This window comes from Muscardinus avellanarius, assembly GCF_963383645.1.
Source record: "Muscardinus avellanarius genome assembly, chromosome: 8".
NCBI lineage: Eukaryota > Metazoa > Chordata > Mammalia > Rodentia > Gliridae > Muscardinus > Muscardinus avellanarius.
In genome coordinates, this window is record NC_137794.1 from 105,525,986 (window position 1) to 105,550,542 (window position 24,557).

Here is a 24,557-nt window from a genome sequence, read left to right on the forward strand (position 1 = left end):
ATAAGTACAGTCCTACATTCCTTAAGATAATTATATTTACACAGTTATATGTAAGATATTATATTTACACAATTATATGTCACTTTGGATGTCTAAATTTCAATTCCATGTAGGAGACAATGGATGACACGATTAAAAACTCAAATGAAGCTGGGCATGGTGGCCCACACCAGTAATCCAGTGTAAGACATGAAAATCTCAGGTTTGAAGCCACTTGGCAAGTGGCTCAGCAACTTGGCGAGGCACTCAGCAACTTAGTGAGACCCTGTTTTAAAATAAAAAATAAAATAAGGCTGAAAGTGTAGTTCAGAGGCAGAATTCTCCTGGGTTGCATCTTTAGTAACACACACACATACACACAAAAAAAATATAATAAATAAATAAATATCTTCAAATGATCAAAAAATGGGGCACACAACTTAAAGAAGCAAGAAAGAAAAAAATACAATGGAAAACACTAAATAATATGACAAAATAAATCCAAGTATATAAAAAGGAAAAATAGCATTAAGGTTGTTTTTTTAGCCAAGATGGATTAACAAAGAATTAATTCTCCATTGGAAACAATTAGAGAGAAAAAAGTGAATAAATATATGACAAAATATGTTTTCAAGAAACTGGACATTTGGCAACAAAAGAGAGTGATCCCTAAGGAGTGTGAAGCAAATAAGATAAAATCACAATTGCCACAGTTTAGTGTCAGGCCATAGCACAGGAACAAGAAATTGTTGAAGAAGAGAATATAAGTTGTGAGTAGCAGAAGCTAAAAATGCAGGAAAATCAAGCTGGCCAGTGTTCACTGAACCAACTACCAAAGGAAAGGACTGAATGAACTCTGAAATCTTAAAGGTCTTTCTTGAGTATTCAGCATAGCACTGAAGAGTGCATGTGTAAGGAAATTACTGAAGGTTGGGGAACAAAAACACTCAAAACAATTAGAGGAAAAAATACCAAGCTTCATCCAGTACTTAAAACAATGTGTATCCTACCAACCATATAGGAAAATATCCTACTTTAGGAGGCATTGGGTAGAATATTCAGAAAATTATCTAACCTAATATTAAAAAACTCACAAAGATTCACGAAATGGAAAGGGAAATGATGTTCCTGAAATTTTATTTATTTCTCAAAAATCAATCCTTTTTACTCAACTTCTCTATTATTTTGTATTCTATGCTATTGATTTATTCTGTGATCTATATGATTTCCCTTCTTTTGCTTACTTTGAAATTAATTTACAATTTCTTCTAATATCCTAAATTATAAACTGAAGTCATTGATTTGAGCCCTGTTTTTGACTATCAGATTATACATTTTCTTCCAAGTTCTGCTTTAGTTGTATCACATACAGTTTTAGGTGTTGTGTTTTTCTTTCACTTACTTTAAAATACTTCCTACTTTCATTTTGGAATTCTTATTTTTCCCATAAGCTATTTAGAAGACCTCTAAGATTCCAAAAATATTTTTTGTTATTGCTTTCTATTTTAGTTCCATTTTACTCAGAGAACTAACTTTCTATTACTTAAACATTTAAAAATCTACCTAGCTTTATTTTATGTTCTATAATGGGGCCTATCTTATTCACTTTCTATATAAACATAAAAACATGCAATTTTGTATTTTGCAGAGAAATGTTCTACATATGTCAGTTAGTTCCAATTGGATGAGAGTATTAAAGTCTTCCACATCCTGGCTGATTGTTTATCTACTTGCCCAATCAATATTGATGGTAAGCACTAAAATATGCAATGCAGTTGTGAATTTGTATCCTTGCAGTTCTTTTCAGTGTTTGAGTTTTAGTTTTATTTTAGGCATTATTATTAAATGCATAAATATTAAGGATTTGTATTTTATAAAGTGGCTATTTTACATCATGAAATGGTTTTCTTCATTGCTGATAATGTTATTGTTCTAAAATATACTTTTTCTGGTATCCGGAGGAAGATGGGGACCGAGTAGAGCAGCTTTTATCAACACTGCTGACACTCAATCTCCATAGTGGCAAAAATAACACCTTAAAGAGTCAGAAACTACTATCAATAGAGAAATAAAAGCTATAAATACAAGAGACAGAAAAAAGAAAGACTAGAATAATCTGAGAAGCAGAAAAGAAAGCAGCCCACCATGGCAGGGGCCGCCGTGCCAATGCCACCGTGACTTACAGAATCAGACTCCAGGGAGGATAAGGAGCTGAAGCAACCAGTTGCAGCCCAGAAGGATGCAATTCAACAGTTCTTTCAGTGTGAAGATGAGCTAAAAGTTTCAGTGGCCAAGCCCATCACTGTCTCCAGGGATTCATAGCAGAGCTCAAACCAGAAGGGAGATACACAAGCCTTACTGCTGAGGGCGTGGCAGAGACACCATATTGCCAGCAAGCCAGTGAGTTAACCACACCCATGAAAGCACCAGCAAAAGTGCCAGTAGAGCACCAATACAATCGTAAGTGAAATGGCGGCCCCTACAGGAGAAATCCCAGCATTGCATCCACATGGACTCAACCAGCTTTGATACACTCTCTGGGTCTCAGTTCTTGTGGTTCAAGGAAGTGCAGAAATAGGGGTGGCAGAAATTAGTACACCCTAATTGCAGTTCCCTGAAGAAAAGCCCTCAGCCCAGCCACCTCAGATTCTGGCACAGCTGCAACAAACTCCCTTGATCTGAGACCTTGTGATACAACTCAGGGAAGGAGCGGTGGCAGTGAAATAACCACACCCCCCCAGAGATCCAGAGCACAATAAGTGAAGTCCTGGCAAATTGGAGAAGAATTCAGAGAAGGTGAGAGTGGAATCTGCTGTTGATCATATCAGAAGCCCAGACTGACTCAGGCTCAGACCAGTGGAAAGTGTAGGGGGAATCTTATGCTTAACTCTAAACCCAATGCAGGATTGTCGGGAACACCACAGACATTCCAATTGTGGGGAAAAGTGAGAAGTCAGAATAGCCCAGCCCCACCTGTGTAGAACTGACACCCCTGCATTGAGTTTGGTCTCAGAGGCATATACTGCCAACAGAGGCAGGGAAAGACCTAAACTCCAAATATGTGGAAAGTATGGAGGATGACCTTCACTCAATATTAATTTCAACTCCATTGATATTGCCCATCTGCATAGACTGAAAAGACTCAGAGAACCAGACTCACAGAGGGAAAGGTCACCATATCAATCGGTATCTACATAGAGAGAGACTGCTGAATTTGTTTGTAGTGTCACATCAATTCATTGGTGGGATTGTTTGGGCTTTTTCATTCTTTGTGTGTGTGTATATAAAATTGATTGCTTTTTTTTTGAAGGGTTTTGTGGGTCTTTTGTTTTGTTTTTATGATTTTTGTTTTGCTGTGTTTGTTTTTGTTGTTTTTTAACCTGCATACCAAATCCTCTCCCATACTTCTTCCCTTGTACAAACCGTTTCTCTCTTCTCTCTCATCTATCTTTACTCTTCATTTTATCACTCCCTAGTCCTGTGTTGAATCCAATTTGTATTACTATACCAGAAACTATACATTGGTTACTAGAATTCTACTACATTGGTACTATCTCTAATCCCTAGTATATACTACTTTAACAAACTCATATACTCATACTACTCGACCCTATCTCACCTTACCCTATTCTTCCAACTACTCCCTTTCTTCCCTCCTTACTCAACTTTCATTGTTAATCACAACTTGCCCTTGAATATATCAGCTGACACATAGAGACTGAAAGAAATCTACCAAAAGCAACAGGTACAAACTTCTGAAATCATGAGAAAAAGGAACAACAACAGAGCACTGAGCTCCCACAACTCCATAATAACAGAATCTGATAACACAGAAATTCAGAGATTTCCAGAAGATCAAATCAGTAATGTAACTATAGAAATAATTCAGTATTTTAGAAAAGAATATAGAGTCTGAAAGAAATAAAGGATGCAATCATTGAAGTAAAGGCATCAATTCAAACTATAAACAATTGATTAGACCACATGGATAATAGAATCTTGCTTCCAAAAGATGATTACTCCAAGAATGAACGCATAGTCCATAACATAGAAAAAACAATTCATCAACAGGAATTGGACATTGAAAAAATATGGGCCTATCTTAAGAGAGCTAACCTCAGAATTATCAGTATAGAGAGGGAAAAGAAGGTGAAACCATAGGGATCAACAATCTCTTCAAAGAAATAATAGAAATTTTTTCAAACATAGAGCACGAGGTCGATACACAGGTTCAAGAAACATATAGAACTTCTTTTAGACATGATCTGAGAAAAGGTTCCCCATGCCATATAATAGTTAAAAGACCAATGTAGAAGCCAAAAAAAAAAAAAAATCTTAAAGGAGGCAACAAAAACAAAAGGCCAAGTGACATTCAGAGGCAAACAAATTGGAATCACTCCAGACTTCCCAAACCAAGTCATGAGAGCCAGAAGGGCCTGGAGTAACATATTCCAAACTCTGAAAGAAAACAACTTCCAGCCAAAACTTTCCTACCCAGCACAACTATCTATCAAATTAGATGGGGAAATAAGAAACTTCCATGACAAACAGAAGCTGAAGAAATTTATGTCTTCAAAACCAGCGCTAGAGAAAATACTCAAAGAGATTAACTCCAAAGAAAAAATACGTAATACACACCAGAACCAGAGAAACAAGAACTTTCATCCAGCAGACAACTAAGCAAAAAAGAACAGTCTTTCAAACAAAAATAAAATCTTAACATGTTAGAAATTAAAAATCATCTCTCAATAATCACACTGAATGTAAATGGCCTCAATTACCCAATAAAAAGACATAAAGTGGCAAAAAGGATTAAAAAACATTTGCTGCTTGCAAGAAACACACGTTACAAGTAAAGATAGATTCAATGCAATGTCCATTAAACTACCAAGATCATTCCTCACAGACATAAAAAAAAATCAGTGCTTAAATTTATTTGGAATAAAAAAAGGCCCAGAATAGCCAAAGTAGTTCTCAGCAACAAAAACCATGCAGGAGGAATCACAATGCCTGACTTTATACTATAAAGCCATTGTAATAAAAAGCGCATGGTACTGGCACAAAAAAAAAAAAAAACGGATACATAGACCAATGGAGCAGAATAGAAGACCCAGAAACAAGTCCACACACTTTCAGCCAATTAATTTTTGACAAAGGGGCCAAAAACATACACTGGAAAAAAGGTAGCCTCTTCAATAAATGGTGTTGGCAAAACTGGTTAACCATATGCAGAAAATTGGAAATTAATCCCACTTTCTCACCCTGCACTAGAGAGTCAATTCAAGATGGATCAAAGACTTGGAAATTAGTCCAGAGAGCTTAAGGCTCCTCGAAGAGGGCATAGGTCCAACATTGCAACACATAAGCACAGATAAAAACTTTCTCACAAGACCCCAAAGGCACAACAAACCAAAACACAAACCAATGCATGGGATTCCACGAAAATGAAGAGCCTCTCTTCAGCAAAGAAAACTGTCAAGAACCTCAATCGAGAGTCAACAGAATGGAAGAAGATTTTTTGCCACCTACCCCTCCAATAGAGGACTAATATCTAGAATATATAGAGAACCCAAGAAACTCAACACTAAAAAAACAAATTATCCAATAACAAAATGGGCAAGTGAACTAAATAGACACTTTACCAAAAAAATTTCAAATGGCCAATAAATGCATTAAAAAATGTTCAACATCATTGGCAATCAGAGATGCAAATCAAAACTACCCTGAGATTTCACCTAACTCCAACTAGAAGGGCAATCATTCAAACATGAACAATAACAAATGCTGGTGAGGATGTGGAGAAGAGGGAACTCTAAAATATTGTTGGTGGGATTGCAAATTAGTGCAACCACTTTGGAAAACAGTATGGAGGATCCTCAGAAGAATGGGAACAAATCTACCATTCAATCCAGCAATACCACTTCTGGGTATCTACCCAAAAGAAAGGAAACCAAACTAATGCATGTAAAACTATGTACATAGCTGCACAATTCACCATAGTCAAACTGTTGAACCAGCCAAGATGTCCATCAACAGATGAATGGATTACAAAACTGTGGGATATATACACAATGGAATTTTACTCAGCCAGACTTCTAGAAAGATGGCGACCGAGAAAAGCAGTGTTTATGAGTCCTGCTAAAGCTAGATCTCTGTTGCCACAAAACTAGAGCTTGTCATAGCCAGAAAACACCATCAGCAGAGAAATAAAAAATGTAAACACAAGGGACAGATAAAAAAAGGACTAGAAGAACAACCAGAGACCAGAAATCAAACCTGCAATGTGGCAGCAGAGCCACACCGGCGCCATCTTCCCTCACAGCACCAGGCTCCAGACAGGAAAGGTAAACAAGGAGCTGAAGTGAGCAGCTGCAGATTATTCAGGTGTAAGTCAGCAGTTCCTTCAGCTCACTGACGTCTAAAACTCCCAATGGTCAAGCTCATCACGCCTTCCAGGGACTCAGAACGGAGCTCAAAACCAGAAAAGAAATACACCAGCCTTATGGCCAAGGGCATGGCAGTGGCACCATATTGCCAGCAGCAACAGCGAGTTTACCGCGCCCCGCCACAACTCCAGATCTGTGCGCAGAATAACCGTGAGTGTAATTGTGGCCCCTAAAGGAGAAATCCCTGTACTGCACTCCCAGGGATTTGTGTAGCTTTGATAATCTCCTTGGGTCTGAGATTTTGCAGTCCAATCCAGTGAGAGAGTAGCAGTGGCAAAGATACCACATCCTAGTCACAGCTCCCCATGGGAAAACGCCCAGCCCGGCACCCCCATGCTCTTGCGCAGCCTCGATTAACTTCCTGGGTATGAGACTTTGAGATACAACCCAGTAAAGGAGTAGTGGTGACTGAGATTACAACAGACTCAAGACACAGAGCATCCTAAGTGAAGTCGTAGTGACCCAGGGAAGGCACAAAATTCTGAAATCATGGGAAAGAGGAACAACAATAGAGCAATAAATGCCCACAACCCCATATTATCAGAACCTGATAACACAGAAATTCAGAGATCTCCAGAAGATCAAATCAGGAATATAACTGTAGAAATAATATAAAACTTTCAAAAAGAATTTAGACAGAGTCTGAAAGAAATAAAGGAAGCAATCATTGAGGTAAAGGCCTCAATTCCAAGTATAAACAATCAATTACACTACATGGAGAATAGAATCTCGCTCCTAGAAGATGATCACTCCAAAAACGAATGCATAATTTATAACTTAGAAAAAAAATCAGACAGCAGAAATCTAACATTGAAGAAAGACAGGCCCATTTTAAGAGAGCTAACCTAAGAATAATTGGAATAGAGGAGGGAAAAGAAGGTGAAACCAAAGGGATCAATAATCTCTTCAAAGAAATAATAGCAGAAAATTTTTCAAGCATAGAGCAAGAGGTTGATACACAGGTCCAGGAAACTTATAGAACTCTCTTCAGACAGGCTCAGAGAAGAGATTCCCCATGCCATATAATTGTCAAAATGACCAATGTGGAATGCCAAGCAGAGAATCTTAAAGGCAACAAAAACAAAAGGCCAAGTGACATTCAGAGGCAAACAAATTGGAATCACTCCAGACTTCCCAAACCAAGTCATGAAAGCCAGAAGGGCTTGGAGTAAGATATTCCAAACTCTGAAAGAAAACAACTTCCAGCCAAAACTTTCCTACCCAGCACAACTATCTATCAAATTAGATGGGGAAATAAGAAACTTCCATGACAAACAGAAGCTGAAGGAATTTATGTCTTCAAAACCAGTACTAGAATAAATACTCAAAGAGATTAACTACAAAGAAGAAATAGGTAATACACACCAGAACCAGAGAAACAAGATTTTTCATCCAGCAGACAAGTAAGCAAAGAAGAATATATTCATGTGTTTATTGGTTAAAATCTTTGGAGATTCGTTATTTATTTCTGTCTTTTACCTATTTCTAAATTGTACTTCTAAATTGTATTGTTTGCTTTTATTATTGCTAATTTTTAGGATTTCTATTTGGAATATTAATATACCTTCAGATATAGCATTTGGAAATATTTTATCCCATTCTATCAGTAACTTCGAACTCTGTTTACATTGTACAATATTTTTTTTATTTCTTAAGAAGTTTGTTTATTCTTTTGTTGCCTGTGCCTTTGAAATCATATCCAAGAAATCACTGTCAATTTCAATGCTGTGAAGTGTTATGACCCAGGTTTTCTTCTAAAAGTTTATAGTCTTAAGATTTACATTTAGGTCTTTTATCTAGTTTGAGTTAATATTTGTATATGGTGTTAGGAAAGGATCCAATCTTATTATTCTTCATGTAACTATTATTTTTCAACAATACTTAGTGAAAATATTATTATTTCCTTCACCAAATGTTCTTGGAAACTGTCAAAAATAACTTGACCATAAATGGAAGAATTTATTTCTCAGCTTTTTAATTTACTCCACTGGATTATATATCTGCCTTTATAGCAGTACTACACTGTTTCAATTATTGTAGCTCTATAAGGTTTGAAATCAGAAAATGTATATCTTCTAGCTTTATTCTTTTTTGAGATTGTTTTGGATATTTAGAGTTCATATTTCATGATAGGATAGACTTTTTCTGAAAAAAATAAATGTACGATAGTTTTACCTTAAAAAAAGAAAAATTATCCTCTCATAAGAAAGAAAGCAAAAAGAAATACTGAAATGTTATCTCTAAGTGATCAAAAGTTTTATATCAGACATATAAACCTGTTATGTGAGATTATCATTGCTAATTTTGGATAAATTGCAATAATATTAGATGTCAACCACTAAGCCAAGCATGGGAAGGAGGGATTGGGAGGTAATGGGGTGGGGATTGGGTAGGGGCTAACTGGACAATGTGTGCATGTATGTTTATACAAGTTTTTATTCCATTATGATGTATGAATACAGTGCACCAATAAAAAATTTTAAAAAAGAATTTTACTTAGCCATAAAAAAATAAAATTGTGTTATTTTCAGTGAAATGGATGGATTTTGAGGACATTATGCTAAATGAGATTAGTCAGTCACAAAAAGTAAGAAATTGGATGCTTTCCCTAATATGTGAAAGCTAGGGTGAATGGGGTCATAGGAGGAACTCAAGGTGAAAAAAGAGACCCTATATAGAAGCAAATAAGGCAACCTAACTGTGGGGATGTGAGGTGGGGAGAGGGAAACTCTTTAAAGTGCATGATGTACTTATTCATATTGAAGTCAACCACTAAACCAAGCATGGGAGGGAGGGATGGAGAGGGAGTGAGGTGGGGACTGGGTGGGGGCTGGCTGGGTGATGTGTGTATTTATGCCTACACAAGTTGTTTACCCCATTATGATGTATAAATACAATGCACCAATAAAAAATTAAATTAAAAAAGGATGTATAATGCACCAATAAAATTTTTTTAAAATAAAATAAAATATACTCTTTCTAATATTCAAATAGCCACTTCAGATTTCTTTCTATTCCTATTACTTGAAATATTTTGCTTTAATTTTATTTATATTGTTATATTAGACACCCAAATGTTTATATTTCTTTATTCTCTTTTCCTTGAGAAACTTCATTATACAGGTTTTAGGCTCCTTAAAGTCTTCACATAGCTCTCTGGCTGTCTCCATTCTGTTCCTTCTTTTCCTCTCTGCATTTCACTTTGAATAATTTTCTTTGCTAAATCTGTCCATTCACTAAATCTCTCTTTTGCAGTGCTTAATATGCTCTTAATCTCAGGCAGTGTACTTGTCATTTCAGTTACTGTTGTTTTCAACTCAAGAAATTGATATAGAGATGTATTCTTTTCTATTTCTCTATTTAATATGCTCAGTTTTTCTCCAAGCTTCTTGGATTATAAATAGAATAACTGATTTACAATCCTTTAACATGGGTTGCTATGGGTTGATATTATTTGACTGATTTTTCTCTTTATTGTGGGTCCTAATTTACAACTTCTTTGGAATACCTGGTGATTTTTCTTTTACTTTTTTTTTTTTTTTTGGTGGTGGTACTGGAAACACTTCTACCTACGGGCTACACTCCCAGACCTATTTTATACTTTTTTAAAATTTAGTAATAGTGTCTCTTAAGCCAGTGCGGCTGGCTTCGAACCTATGCAATCCTCCTGTCTCCGCCTACCAAGCACGGGGATTATAAGCGTGTGCCACTATGCCCGGCTGATTTTTTATTATTATGTCAACATTACAAATTATGACTTTTTGAATGCTGATATTTTTATTTCTGTAAATCTACTTAAAGTATTTTCAAGGACAGTCGGAAGTTTCTTGAAACTAGTACAATCCTCCTGGATCTTGATTTTCAGCTTTGTTAGTCAGAACAAGTTCAGCATTTACTATAAGGTTAGTTTTCCCACACTGAAGTAAAAGACTTGTGCATTTCTCTTGGTATACCATGAATTATGAGGTTTTAATTACAATGGGCTAGGGTTATTCTCAACCTTCATTTAGTACCATTTACTCTAATTCTTTCAGGTAGTTATTCTTCTGGCCTTGGACAATTTCCTCACATGCATGTATAAATTAGCACACACCTTAACACTCAACGGAGACCTACCCAGCTCTTTCCATATGCCATGCTCTCTGCTCTGGCCCTTAACCCTGTCAACTCAAGTCATTTTGGCCTCTGTGGACTCCCAGATCTCTCTCCTCAATCAAAGAAGATTGGTTGAATTTATATGGGTTTTCATCCCTATGTGGCATCCTAAGAATTCCACAGAAGAAGTTGGGACAATGTCCAAGGTCACCTTGTGTATTTCCCATCTCTCAGGTATTACTGTACTTTGTTATCTGATGTCCAAATTTTTGAAAACCACTCTCATATATATTGTAGTATTTTTTAAGGTAGAAATGAAATCTAGTTCAAATTACTCTATCTCCACTGGAAACAGAAATCCCTGGATTGAGATTTCAAACTTAAGAATTCTGATCCAGGGCAAGAAAAGAATCTAAACTTGACATGGGATGCCCTGATTCTGCCCAAGTATTCAATTATTGGTTAAGAAAGATGAGTAACCAATGAGAAGGGCAAGAGTTACTGCTTCCTTGATATTTTTTTCACTTCATATACAATACAGAGAAGTATTTCTCCCATTAAAGGCATCTTAATCTCCCTTTACTTGTATATTCTAAACTTCTATAGTCTATTAATTGGCCATCAGCCACATAAAAGGGAGAACATTTTGCCAAATGTATAGTCAGGAGAGCACTCATTTCTTGTAGAAACCTTTTTCTGTCTTGAGAATAGCAATAAGAATCACTGTAGGAATCGTTGGAGAATCAAGGACTCCAGACAGTGCTCAACTGTTTCCCTTTTACTGCTTCTTTATGGACTTCATATTGTACTTGGATTGAAGTTCATAGAGGTTTTAATAAATGTAAACCCCAACAGCTCATAAACCATGTCCCAAACTTTACAACCGTAATTGTTATTTTGCTCTACTTTAAAAAGTGCTGGCACACACCATATCTCAAAAACAATTTTCCACTCCATTTAACTTATGTATTTATTTAATATATATTTATTGAGAGTCCACGATGTCAAGTTGTCTTGTGAAACACAGAGGATATAGCACATGAAACAAAAAATAGTCTTACGTTAATGAAGCATATAATGTAATGAGAAAACAGGCAACACAAGTAGACAAATGAATAAGTATTTAAATGCAAATTGTGTTATGGGCTATCAAGGAAATTAACAAGGGGCTGTGTTTGAGAATAAAAAGACTATCAGTTTTGTTACCATAGGGAAATCCTAACTATGCCAGTAACATATAAAGTGACCTGCTGAGTAAAAGAAACCAATGACAAGAATGGCACAAATAAAAGTTGATTGAAGGATATGTTTATATTTTTATATTAAGAAAGAAAAAATTATGTGTTCAAGCAATAAAAGTAATGCCACTCTGATTGAAGAGAGAGAGAGAGAGAGAGAGAGAGAGAGAGAGAGAGAGAGAGAGAAGAATGATATGACTTTGGAAGCTGAGTAGTCTGGGGGCTTCAGTACAATAGGCTATGAAAAATTTAAACTAATTTAATAAAATATTCCTAGTAACTTTTGTGAGAAGAGATTCTTCACAATCAAATTACCCTAAATGCTTTCAATCTTATATCTGAAAATAGACAAGTAGAATTTTTACTTCAAAGTCCTGGAAAATTTATTGTTGGCCCATCACTGCATATATATTTGTGTGTTGTGCATGACTTCTTCCCTGCCAATAACTCTGTGTCTTCCCGTAAAGAGAAAGATGGGGTATAAACGCATCAGCACCAATGCTGGAAACTCTCCAGCTTAATTTAGAGGAGCATCCTCCACAGAGCTCAGGTATAGTGGGATCTGTCACAATACTACAAGCTTGTACCAAGTCTGCACTCTAAACACTATCTGGAAAGAGGAAAAGCAGACCTAACAGGCAGGCTTCTGCTCAGAGTGCAAGTGCCGGGGTCCAGCCCTAGCAGAGTCGAGGTTCGTGTGCCAGTGAGAAAAGAGCCGAGGTTAAAATGAGAAAAGAATTGCCACATGAGATCAATCTTTTCCATTTTATTCAGGATTTGTTATAGTTTTATATTTTATTTTTTGGCAGAAAAGCAAGAGCTTGGTCATGCAAGCAGGATTGCCAAGGAAAGTAAAAGATATTATTTTCTATAAAGTTTAGGGCAAGGGTGCTGGACATAGTATATTTTGTCTCACTTCACAAGGCTGTCTCAAACTTAATCGTATACAGTGGCTCTAACTAAGGTCAGTTTTAACTTAATATTTGGCTCAATATCTTCATCCTTAGGAAAGAATCTTTGATATTTGAGTCACAAGCCGCTGCACATCCATTTTTAGTTATGATGTTTGTACATAAAGTTCCAATTATACATATTAATCCAAATAATCCTAAAATAATTTTTTGAAGAAAGGAATGCCAGACATACTTCATGGGGGATCTACGCCGTTGCAGATCCCCTGATCGAGCTTTCTCAAGATCTGCATGAAGATGCTATGGCATGCAAGGATGAGTTTTCCTAAACTAATGGCCTCTTTGTCCCACTAACAAGAGAATTCAGTCAAGTGAATGTGGCAGAATTGGGTTGTTAAGATGATAGAGAAGGGCTCTCACTTTTTATGGAACTGTGCTTCCTTGTTCCTGTGACAGTTACATGTACTCAATGTCATTTTAGAAGAAGAAATAGCCCTGTTATCTCTTCAGAATCTTTCTCACAATTCTCAGTAGTCAAACTGAGAACCAGCCTAGGTGTCCATCAATAGATTAATGGGTTATGAAACTGTGATATATTCACAAAATTAAATTTTACTCAGTCATAAAGAAGAACGAAGAGAAGAACAAAGGCATGTCATTTGCAGAAAAATGGAGAGATCTAGAGGAAATCATGCTAAGTGAGATCAGCCAGGCTCAAAAAGCAAAGAGCCATGTTTTCTCTCATATGTGGAAGCTAAAGAGAAAATAAAAAACAAAAAAAGTTTCAAATAATTGAGGAGAGAGGCCAGTAGAATAGTGGAAGGGAATTTGTGGAGGGTGGAGGGAAGGGTAGGTGGCAGATGTGATGAAGAAAACAGTTCAATAATCCTATGTGCATTTGTGAAACTATCAATAGCAATTTCAATATTATAAGTGGTGAGGGGGAAGTAGAGAAGAGGGATCCAGAGAGAAATGTGTCAGGTGCAAAGTACATATGTGTTTCTATCACACTGAGACTCAATGTAATGTGTGGTTACAATGCACCAATAAACGGTCATTTAAAAAAAAAAAACTTGGAAGCTTGGAGCATAGAATTCTAATATCCATCTCATTTGGGTGGAAAAACAGTGGTGCAAGGCACATGACTGAGATAGTATGAACCAGAACAGAATAGGTTCTTTGGTTGTTGGAATATTTTTCACTGAATTTTCTGGAAGGGCTCCCTGACAGTCTTCTCTTGAATGTTCAACCTTCTACCTTGTCTCTGTGATGGAAGAGCAGGTAAAGAAGGAAAGGCAGATGCAAAATTCATAATTAACCATTTGGAGAGTTAAATGATAAGGCATATGTGTATGTTTGTGTTTTCCCAGCATTGCTGTGGAGTAAGTGATTTTTATGCCAAATGGCGGTTTTATAGAAATCATTTCAGAGTTTCTTTGGTAACTTCTCAAATTTATTATACATTTGGGAACTTGAACAACTTCTAGGGAAGTCTACAGCTCCCAGCTATGGAGATTCAGTGTTTACTAAAAGAAGCCAAAGGCAGAAGAAAAGAGAAAGCTTCAACTAATAATCATGAAAATGTTATTTCCCAATATTAAAACAAGTTACCCCATAACTGTCTGTAAACTCATTTGTGTAGGTGTGTCTGTGTTCATTCACACATGGCCACAGACAAAAAGAATTTAAGCCCTAATAATTTCAATTAAAATAATGCATATATCTGGATTATCTGATACTTATAAGAAGAGGTAGAAAATATTCTTATTTTAAAATTTTCCATTTCGGTCATATGTAAAGACTATTTTAGAACTTTTTTCCTATTCAAAAAAAATCTGGCAGCCATCAGAATGGGAAACAAAACTGGCCCACTTGTTTATTCCTTTCACAGATGGACTATGAATACAGATGGTACTATTAAAATCATGTCACAGAAATGTTAGCAGAGAAGTTGTATTTAAATTCAAATGTGAAAAAATGTTCATTCAGAATTTAAAAAGAGTCCTAGTTGAGAGTTAAGATGTGTCAACCTTTTAAATAATTCAACCAATTCAACATTCAACTAAATAATTTATTACTAGATTTTGACTTCCAAATATAAAATTTTGATTAACAGAATTCCTTTTAATTTTGTCTGCCATAGAATCTCTGTCTCAAGAACACAAATAAAGAAGAGAACTAATTGCATCTCTAACAATTAATTTATTAAATGAATTAGTGACCTGACCAATAAAATCGAGTATTTACAATTATTACTTCAATAAATGGTTTGCCATGGACTACAAATCAGAAGTATAAGAAACTAAGAGTTTTAATAAGTGGATTTGAATGGTTGACAACTTTCTGAAATAATCTCAGACAAGTAAAACTCAGTAGAAATAAACCTTTGTCCACCCATTGTCAGCATGATGGAAATTTTCTATAACTTATCAATTATTAAGAAGTAATTACTTCTCAGAAAGGAGTGGTAGAATGATTATCAGCCTTTGTTCCTGATGATGAATGGATTCATTGTTAGTTACCGTAAGCGCTGTTGGGCAGCTTGAAGTTGAAAATAGAAGTTTCCCGAGTCCCTACATTTGGCAAAGCAGTGGCCATTCTGGTGACATCTTATTGTCCAAAGCCCTTAGTTATTACTCCCCTAAGGTTTAAAGTGTCAAATAGTGCCACCTTCCAGCACCCATGAGCACAGCATGACAGTAAAGATACAAAAAAAAAAAAAAGATTTTTGGGTCATAACTGCTCTATTATCAATTATATTTTTTTTCTGGTCTGGGATGTAGCTTGTTAGCACATGTGAGGCCTTGGGTCCAATTCCTATGACCACATATACACACAAAATATGAAAAGGACCTTTTTCTTTTCTGTCCTTAATATATTAGCTATACATACTGAATAAAAATAGGCTCTATGAAATGTTTTCTATAAAATGAGTAAAATATGAGTATCTAAGTCAGTTTAGACTACTGTAACAGAGTATTATGGATCGAGCAGTTTAAACAACAGAAATGGATCTTTCACAGTTTTGCAGACTCTGAAGTTAGACATCAAGTGTGAGCACACTGAGGTTCTGGAGAGGGTCAGCTTCCTGGTCTGCAGATGGCCCTCTTCTTGCTGTTTCTTCTCATGGAACAGAGCAGGAGAGAAAAAGAAAGCTCTTTTCTGTCTCTTCTGATAAAGATTATAGTCCAGTCATGAGGGCTCCACCCTCATGACCCAATAATCTATAGGCTCCCTCTCTAAATATCACCACCACATTGAAAGAAAATGTTTCAACATACAAATGGGGTAAACAGTCTATATGGCTTCTTTGCTCAGTAATACTTGTTGCCAAATATCCTTGATGACTTATGGATGCAAAAAAAGGAGGACAATTCTCAAATGGACATTAAGCTTGAGTCCAAACATCTTGAAATCTCTCTTTTTTAACTCAGCCAAAAATCAAAAAAGAGAAATAATAATAAAGTTATGTATAAATTCAATTGCTGCCAGGAAACTTCCAAAAACTAATATGAAACAAACATCCCAAGGGAAAATATAATTGCCATTTGTATTTTGGTGTATATAAAAGAGAGAATAAATGCTTCAGTAAAATTCTATCAGAAATATCATTCAAGTGCCCAAAATAATTGATATACATTGGCAGAACTTAACAAAATAATTTTTAACTTATCCATTCAATAAATGCTTATTTAGAACCAATTTTTTACCAGAAAAAAAATTTCTCTTCCTTCATGGAATGAACATTAAAGAGAAGAGAACAGTGAACACATAAGCAAAATTTGCTAGATTGGATAGGAATATGTGTTAGCCAAGTAAAATATAAGTATTAGCTTAGTAAAATAAAGTGTGAACGATGTTGTATTCATTTACTATTGCAACAGAATTGCTATATTCAGCAGAAGGTATTCCTGGAAAGTGTGTCTGGAATCAATCAACATACTGATCTTGGCTGAGGTTGGCTGACTGGAGGATGATCAAGGCTGACCTCAGCTCAGAACAGGGCAGGTTACTCTACCCACTAGGGAAAACTGTACAGTCACATTGTAAGGAGCATAGACACAGGCAGGGATAATCAATAGAGACAGGATACTCCTACCATTCTGTGGATGCTACTTTAAATAAATAAAGCCAGGCATGGTGGCGCTCACTTGTAATCCCAGCATTTGGGAGACCAGAGGATCGTGGTTCGCAGACAGCCTTAGCTTAGTGAGGCCCGCTGCAACCCAGTGATACTCGGTTTCAAAATAAAGAATAAAAAATAGGGCAGGGGGTGTAGCTCGGAGGTTGAATGCCCCTGGGTTCCATCCCCAGACCTGCAAATAAATAAATAGGCCAGAAAGGGGTCATTGACCTATTTTATCTTAATTGGCTATATGTCTTAAAAGTGTGGAGTGAGCCACAGAGACATCTGAGATTTCTTTATTTATTTTTTAAATTTAATATATTTTTATTGGTGCATTGTAGTCAAACATCTCAATGGAATACAAGACTTGTGAGAATATACAAGCACACATCATCCAATTAGTCTTTATCCAATCCCCATCCCATTCCCTCTCTCTCCCTCGATCCCATGCTTGATTTAGTGATTAACTTTGATATATTTAAGTACATCATGTGCTTTAAAGAGATGCCATCTTCCCCCATCCCATCCCCTCTGATAGGTCACCTTAATTGCTCCTCCATAGGGCCCTTTTTTCAACTAGATTTCCTTCTATTACCTACTTTTTCCTTGTTTTTGCATATTAGGGAAAGCATCTGATTTTTTTTATGTGATATTATTCTGTGCATGCCACATTGCAGGTTCCAATTCCACTCTTGAAAACCCCAGCGCTGGTTTGGCCACCGGGCAGACTGATCCCAGCCTCAGAGGCCCCAGCACCGGCCTTGCCTTAAGGCAGGCTTTGATCCCGGCCTTGCTGACCCCAGCACCAGCCTCACCACATGGCAGGCTCCAATCCTAGCCTCAGAGGTCCCAGCACTGGCCTTGCCTCATGGGAGGCCCCGATCCCAGCCTCAATGGCCCCAACACTGGCCTCACCCCTTGGCAGGCTCCAATCCCAGCCTCCGAGGCCCCAGCACCAGCCTTGCCTCACTGCAGGCTCTGATCCCAACCTCACTAGCCCCATCACTGGTCTTGCCTTAAGGCAGGCTTTGATCCCAGCCTTGCTGACCCCAGCACCAGCCTCACCACATGGCAGGCTCCTATCCTGGCCTCAGAGGCCTGGGCACGAGCCTTGCTGTGCATCAGGCTCTGGTCTCTGTCACTATAAGCAGGTCATTTATAGATTTTCCCTTTTTTCTTCCTTTTTTCTTTCTTTCTTTCTTTCTTTTTTTTTTTTTTTTTTTTTTGGTGGTACTGGGGTTCCTGGAAACACTTCTACCTCCAGGCTACACTCCTGGAGACCTATTTTTTATATTGTTATTTAGAAACAGGGTCTCTTAAGCCAGCAAGGTTGGCTTCAAACCTGCACAATCTTCCTTTTTTTTTTTTTATATGAGAAAGCATTACATGTCTTTTGCAAAAGCTTGAACCCCAAATACCTAGTGGCAGTGAATATTGTTTTCTTCCAAAGGCAGAGGATCATAGCTTCACTTCAGAGATCAGGTTCTGCTGCTTCATGTGCACCCAGGCCTCCTGCTCTATGCAGAGGAACACAGTGGCCATGACGGCTGATGTTTCCCAGAACACGCAGCATGGTGGCTCACCCCAGCTATGCGGGGTTTCTTCTGATACCTCCCAAACCCTTTAACCACTTAGTCTTTGTCCAGAATTCCTGAGCATGTATGGCAGGAGCAATCTACTTTTTAGATTTTCTCAAAAGTTCAAGGTGGATTGGACTGGTATGTCTGCCCCTCCAAATACTGGTCACCACCACTGCCGCTGCCACCACCACCATCTTGTTTCTCTCCTGAACACCTCTCCCATGCAGTATATTTTCCAGAATTCCCGAGCATGTGCAGCAGTAGCAGTCTACTTTGAGGACATTTCTTTAAAATTTTAAGGTAGGTTGGATTGGATCTCTGCCTCTATCAAGTACTGACCACTGCTGCCACTGCCACGGCCATCTCGGTTCTCTTCCAAACACCTTATTCACACAGCATATTCTCCCAAATTCCCAAGCATGTGTGGCAGTAGCATTCTACATTAGGGGCAATTTCTTCAAAATATCAAGCTGGATTGAATCAGATCTCTACCTCTCCTGAATACTGGCCACTGCCATTGCTGCTGGCTCCACCTTGTCAATTCTCTCCCAAACACTTTTCCCACACACCATGTTGTCCAGAATTCCTGAGCATGCACAGCTGTAGCATTCTACCTTTGGGGCAATTTCTTCAAAAGATCAAGGTGGATTGGATCAGATCTCTACCTCTCCTGAATACTGGCCACTGCCATTGCTGCTGCCTCCACCTTGTCAATTCTCTCCCAAACACTTTTCCCACACACCATGTTGTCCAGAATTCCTGAGCATGCACAGCTGTAGCATTCTACCTTTGGGGCAATTTCTTCAAAAGATCAAGGTGGATTGGATCAGATCTCTGCCCCTCCCAAATACTAGCCTCTGCCGCCACTGCTGCCGCTGCTACCACCATTTCAGTTCTCTCCCACTTTTTCCACACAGCAAGTTGTCCAGAATTCCTAAGCATGCATGGCTGTAGCAGCCTAATTGTGGGGAAATTTCAAGGTAGATTGGATCGGATCTTTGCCTCTTCCAAATACTGGCCTCTGCTGCCTCTGCTACCACAGCCTTCCTCCTGGTTCTCCACTGAGCTCCTTCCTTAAATGGTATGTTGTCCAGAATTTCTAAGCATGTGCAGCAGGAGCAGTCCCCTTTTATGGAGATTTTTTTTCAAAAGTTCAAGGTGAATTGGATAGGATTTGTCTGCATTTCCTGAATACTGCCTCCCACTGCCGCCATCTTGGCCCCTCTCCAATATTTTTTAATATGAGAAGACAGTATGTGTGTTTTGAAGAGGTTGTGAGATTGAGCACTCAGCAGCAATGAATTTTATCTCCCCTCCAAGAGTGGAGGCTCACAGCCTCACCAGGTAGAGCAGGATCCGCTGTTCCAAGCGCACCATGACCCCCAGCGCAGCTTGGTGGCCAGGCGCACTGAGTTCCCTGGGACACGCAGTTGGGCTTCCTACCCAGTACTGCTGGGCTCCTTCCACCATGTCCAGATCATTTTTCTTACAAGGTATGTTGTTAAGAGTTCCCCAGCATGCGCAGCTGAAGCAATCTTTTCTCTAATCTCTTCTGGGATGTTCTTCCCCAAATCACTTTTTCTTGTGTGACAGGCGCCTCCTTGTTATCATGCTTCTTATTCTGCCATTATCCACTCTCTCTCCTGTATTCTAGATAGGAAGTCATGGCTAGAAATGTCTCCCTAACTTGTTCCACTCAGATATTAAACCAAAATCTGGTGTCCAGGGCTTCTCCAAGGAATGCATGTCCTTTTTGGCAGCCGCAGCTGCCACCATCTTCCCTTCCTCTCCAACATCTGAGATTTCAAGTGCAAACACCATGAGGCAAAATGGAAAAAAGCAGGGGAGATTGGGAGGGAAAGGGAATAAGTAGAGGCCTATATCTTATAGAACTTTGTGGGTCATTGGCAGAACTTTAGTGTACTCTGAAGATGATGAGTAGGACAACCATAATTTAATATTTAAGGGGTTTCTTCTTATATAGTTCAGGGTTCACTAGAGTAACAGGATTCACATAATACATATCTGGAAAAGGGGGATTTATTAAATCACCTTACGGTCCAAAGCAATGTAGTCCCAGAATTCTATCTGCATGAGAAGAGCTGGAAGAGTGAGCAGCTGGCCAAGGAGTATAATAGCTGGAGTCTCAGAATCAGAGCAACCATGAATTTAGTCCCAGTTCAATATGGGAAGGTCAGGAAAGTCTCCAGAGAAATGATGTTGAAGGTCCAGTTTGAAGAATTAAAGACCAATTATCTCAGATAAGGACAGACAGGCTTTCTTCAGGAAGAACCACACCTGCCTTCACAAGGCTGTCTCCTTTTATCCAGGTCCTGTGCCTATCAGAACCTTGCTGCCCACATTCAGAGCAGGACTTCCCCTTCAGTCTCCATTACATAAACCAGGCATTTTATCAACACACTCAAAGTCACATCATCTTAGATGTTTCATGATCCAGTCAAATTAGCAATTCAGACTAACCATCACACTTTTCTCAGACAAAATTCTGGGCAGGCTAGTGGTTGTCAAGAAAAACAAAGATTGAGAGCCATTAAAAAAATGTATAAATGAGAGGAACTGATAAATTTTACATGCAGGATCATATACACAAAACTGCATCTATAGTGCCTTAAAGAAATGCAATGTTTTTTCATGGTAAGGTGATTTGCAATTTGCTTATGTTGAATTTAGAAAAGAGCCCAGCTAAGCAGACACTTCACTGCAAGCTGTGGTCTTGGATCAGTGATTGCCGAGCTCATTGAGCACAGATGTGCTTTCACTTATGTGGCATATTCATTTCTAAAAAGTTTATGGGATTTTGGATGTCAAAGTGAAGAAATTTCTCCACTGCTACAGTTTAAAATATATGACGCCATGCAAAAATAAAATTGAAATTCCCCCAAATAAAAAAATTTCCATAAGTAATAAGTCAAAGAAGTCAAATAGTACAAAATGTAAACATAATATAAAAACAATAGCCTGCATATATGCACACATAACCAAACACAAGATATAATGGAAAGGACCGCATTTATTACAGAAAATATATAATAATGACAATAACTAATAATAATTAGCATCTAGGCAAAAATTTAATAAGGAATCTTTAAGAGAAAAATCTATGAAATACTCTTAAATGGCACAAAAATAAATTTAAAATAGTGAAATCATACACTATGTACTTAAAAAGGACTAATATTATAATCTATCAGTTCTCTCTAAGGTAATTTAGAAGTTAAATAAAATACCACTGAAAAACCATCAGGTTTTCTTTTCTAAAACTTGACAAGTTCACTATAAAGTTAACTTGAAACAAACAAGCAAAAAATATATTAAAAAAGAAACAAGAGGTTTGGCTAATCCTAACAGTTGTTAAAATGTGCTATAAGTCTCATAATGATGTAGAATTTCAGACTAATGAAATAGAATTTTAATTTATAAATCAGTTTTGTTATATATAACTATACATATAGCATTGTATTATATATATTAAGATATATAGTACAATAAAACGATATATAAGTTGAAAAAACTGAACATTTTAGAAAGTGGAATGGAGAAGCTGGGCGTGGTGGCACACGCTTGTAATTCCCCGCGCTTGGGAGGCGGAGACAGGAGGATGGCACAGGTTCAAAGCCAGCCACGCTGGCTTAAGAGACCCTGTTCCCAAATAAAAATATATAAAAAAACCCATAGGTCTAGGAGTGTAGCCCGGAAGTAGAAGGGCTTCCAGGAACTCCAGTACCACCAAAAAAAAAAAAAAAAAACAACCCAGAAGTGGAGCTTCTAGAAGGTGAGGCCTCATGGGTGGTCTCTGGGTCACTGGGCCTGTGCCCTCAAAGAGTGTTGAGGGACTTGATTCACTCTCTCTGGTCCTGCGGTGAACAGTGCTCTTTGCTATATGCACCTCTGTGATGTGCTGCCTCATCATAAACTCAAAGTAATGGGCCACTCAGTCTTGAATAGACCCTCCAAACATCTGAGCCAAAACAACCTTTTATCTTTACGAGTTAATTTCCTCAAGTACTGTCTTCCAGTGATGGAAAGCTGACTACAAAATCTGGGACTTCCCTAAAGTAATACAGGAAAAATAGATGAACATGAATACATAACATAAAAAATATATTTTACATGACAAAGACACCATGCTGAAATAAAAACCATGACAAACTGAGTCAAAATATATTGCCTGAAACACAGTATCCTTAATGCTTTAAGAGCTACTAAAATACAGAGGAAAAGACAGCCCTATTTTTATTTTATGGCACTGGGGATTGCCCCCGGGAACATTCTATCTCTGAGCTATACCCTCAGCCCTATTTTGTTATTTTTATTGTTGTTATTTTGAAAGAGTTCGCTCTTTGTGGAGGGCCTTGCTAAGTTGCTGAGGCTGGTTGCAAACCTAAGATTCTCCTGTCTCAGTTTCCCAAGTACTGAGATTACAGGCATGTGCTACCATTACTGACTCAATCCTATTTTTAAATGGAATAGAAAACTGAAAAGAGAACTCACAGAAAAATAATGACAAATGGCTCTTGAGTCTAAAGAAAGTGTGAAAACTTACTGATAAGAGAAATGCAATTAAAACTATATTGAGATACCATTTCTTATCTACTAAATGGGCAAAAAATTCAAAATGTTGAGCCATACTCAGTTGGCAAATTAATGGAGACTCGAGCATTTGTACACCTTTTTTATAAATGTGTATAAAAATTAACTCCCAAAAAGAAAAATTTTATAATCTCTAGAAAAATTACATATCTTTATCCTTTAACCCAATAACAACTCCAGTATTCTATAAGAACACTGACAAAATTACAATAAAACACAGGGCTACTTATTGCACTGCTGTTTGTAATAGCAACAGTCATTCAAATATCCACAAACAAAAGACTAGATGAAGCCAGGTGTAGTGGCCTGTAATCCTAGTACTTGGGAAGTTGAGAGAGAAGGATCAGAGGTTTGAGGCCAGCTTCAACAACTTAGCAAGACCCTGTTTCAAAATTTTTAAAAGGGGGACTAGGGTGTAGGTCAGCAGTGGATTCTCCTGGGTTCAATCCTCATAAAATAAACTATAAAAGGACTGGCTAAATTACAGCACATCCAAATAAAGCAGTTGCTTATAGCTATAAAGAGTAATAAATTATATCCCTACATATCGTCATATACAATCACAGAAAAATTATTTAAGAAAGAGATTATGAAATTATATTCAAAGTGAATATGCAAACAATGAAGAGGAGAAAATATATATAGTGCATCAATAATTATCCAAAAATGGGAGAGAGTACCATTAATACCTGTATATTATATTTATTAATAAATGTTATTATAAACAAATAAATACATGTATTTTATATAATAAAAATTTAGGGAGAAAATATAAAATTTAAAAAAGTAATTACCTTTAAGTGGAGGAGGAGTAGAAAAATGTGGTGAGGAGATAGCAGATATATTTCTTTAGATGTACTTTTCTTTGTGTTCTTGAATCTGATAAGAACTGAAATTGCTGATAAGACATAGTACTTTCCTTTTTAGAACTAAATTGGAAGGCTTTATATTAAAAGTTATTTTTCAAGTCTAACAATTGTAATTCAGTTCTTGTACCTAAGTTATTTCCTACAGTTAGTAGGTAGAGGTGATATGTGCATGTATGCCTCTACCATCTTGTATCCCACTAAGATGCATGGCTATAATACACCAATTAAAAAAATTTAAAAGAAGTAGGTAAGAGACATGTTGGCACATGTGAAAGTAGTACACATGAGCTGCTTTCTACTGCAATAGGTGCCCTAATACACAACAAGGAGACTGGTACTGGTAGAGAGCTTCCAAGCTGGAAATAAATTATCACCTGAAGCAGAAAAAAAAGCTCTTTATAATCAAACACTCAAAAACCCAATAGCTAATAATTGTATTCAGAAATAAGGATACGGTTGCCTCTATTCTTTTAATGGCTATGATTTTATTTATAAAATTAAATATAAGTATTCCAAAACATCTCTTAGTTTGGTTTCTCATTAGTCTATCAGTCTTATTTTGACACAAAACTAACTTGTTTTTCTAACACTTATGATCTTCTGATATTACATCATAAATTATCCTCTCTTCTCTCTCTCTTTCTCTCTCTCTCTCTCTCTCTCTCTCTCTCTCTCTCTCTCTCTCTCCTTTTCCCCTCCCAC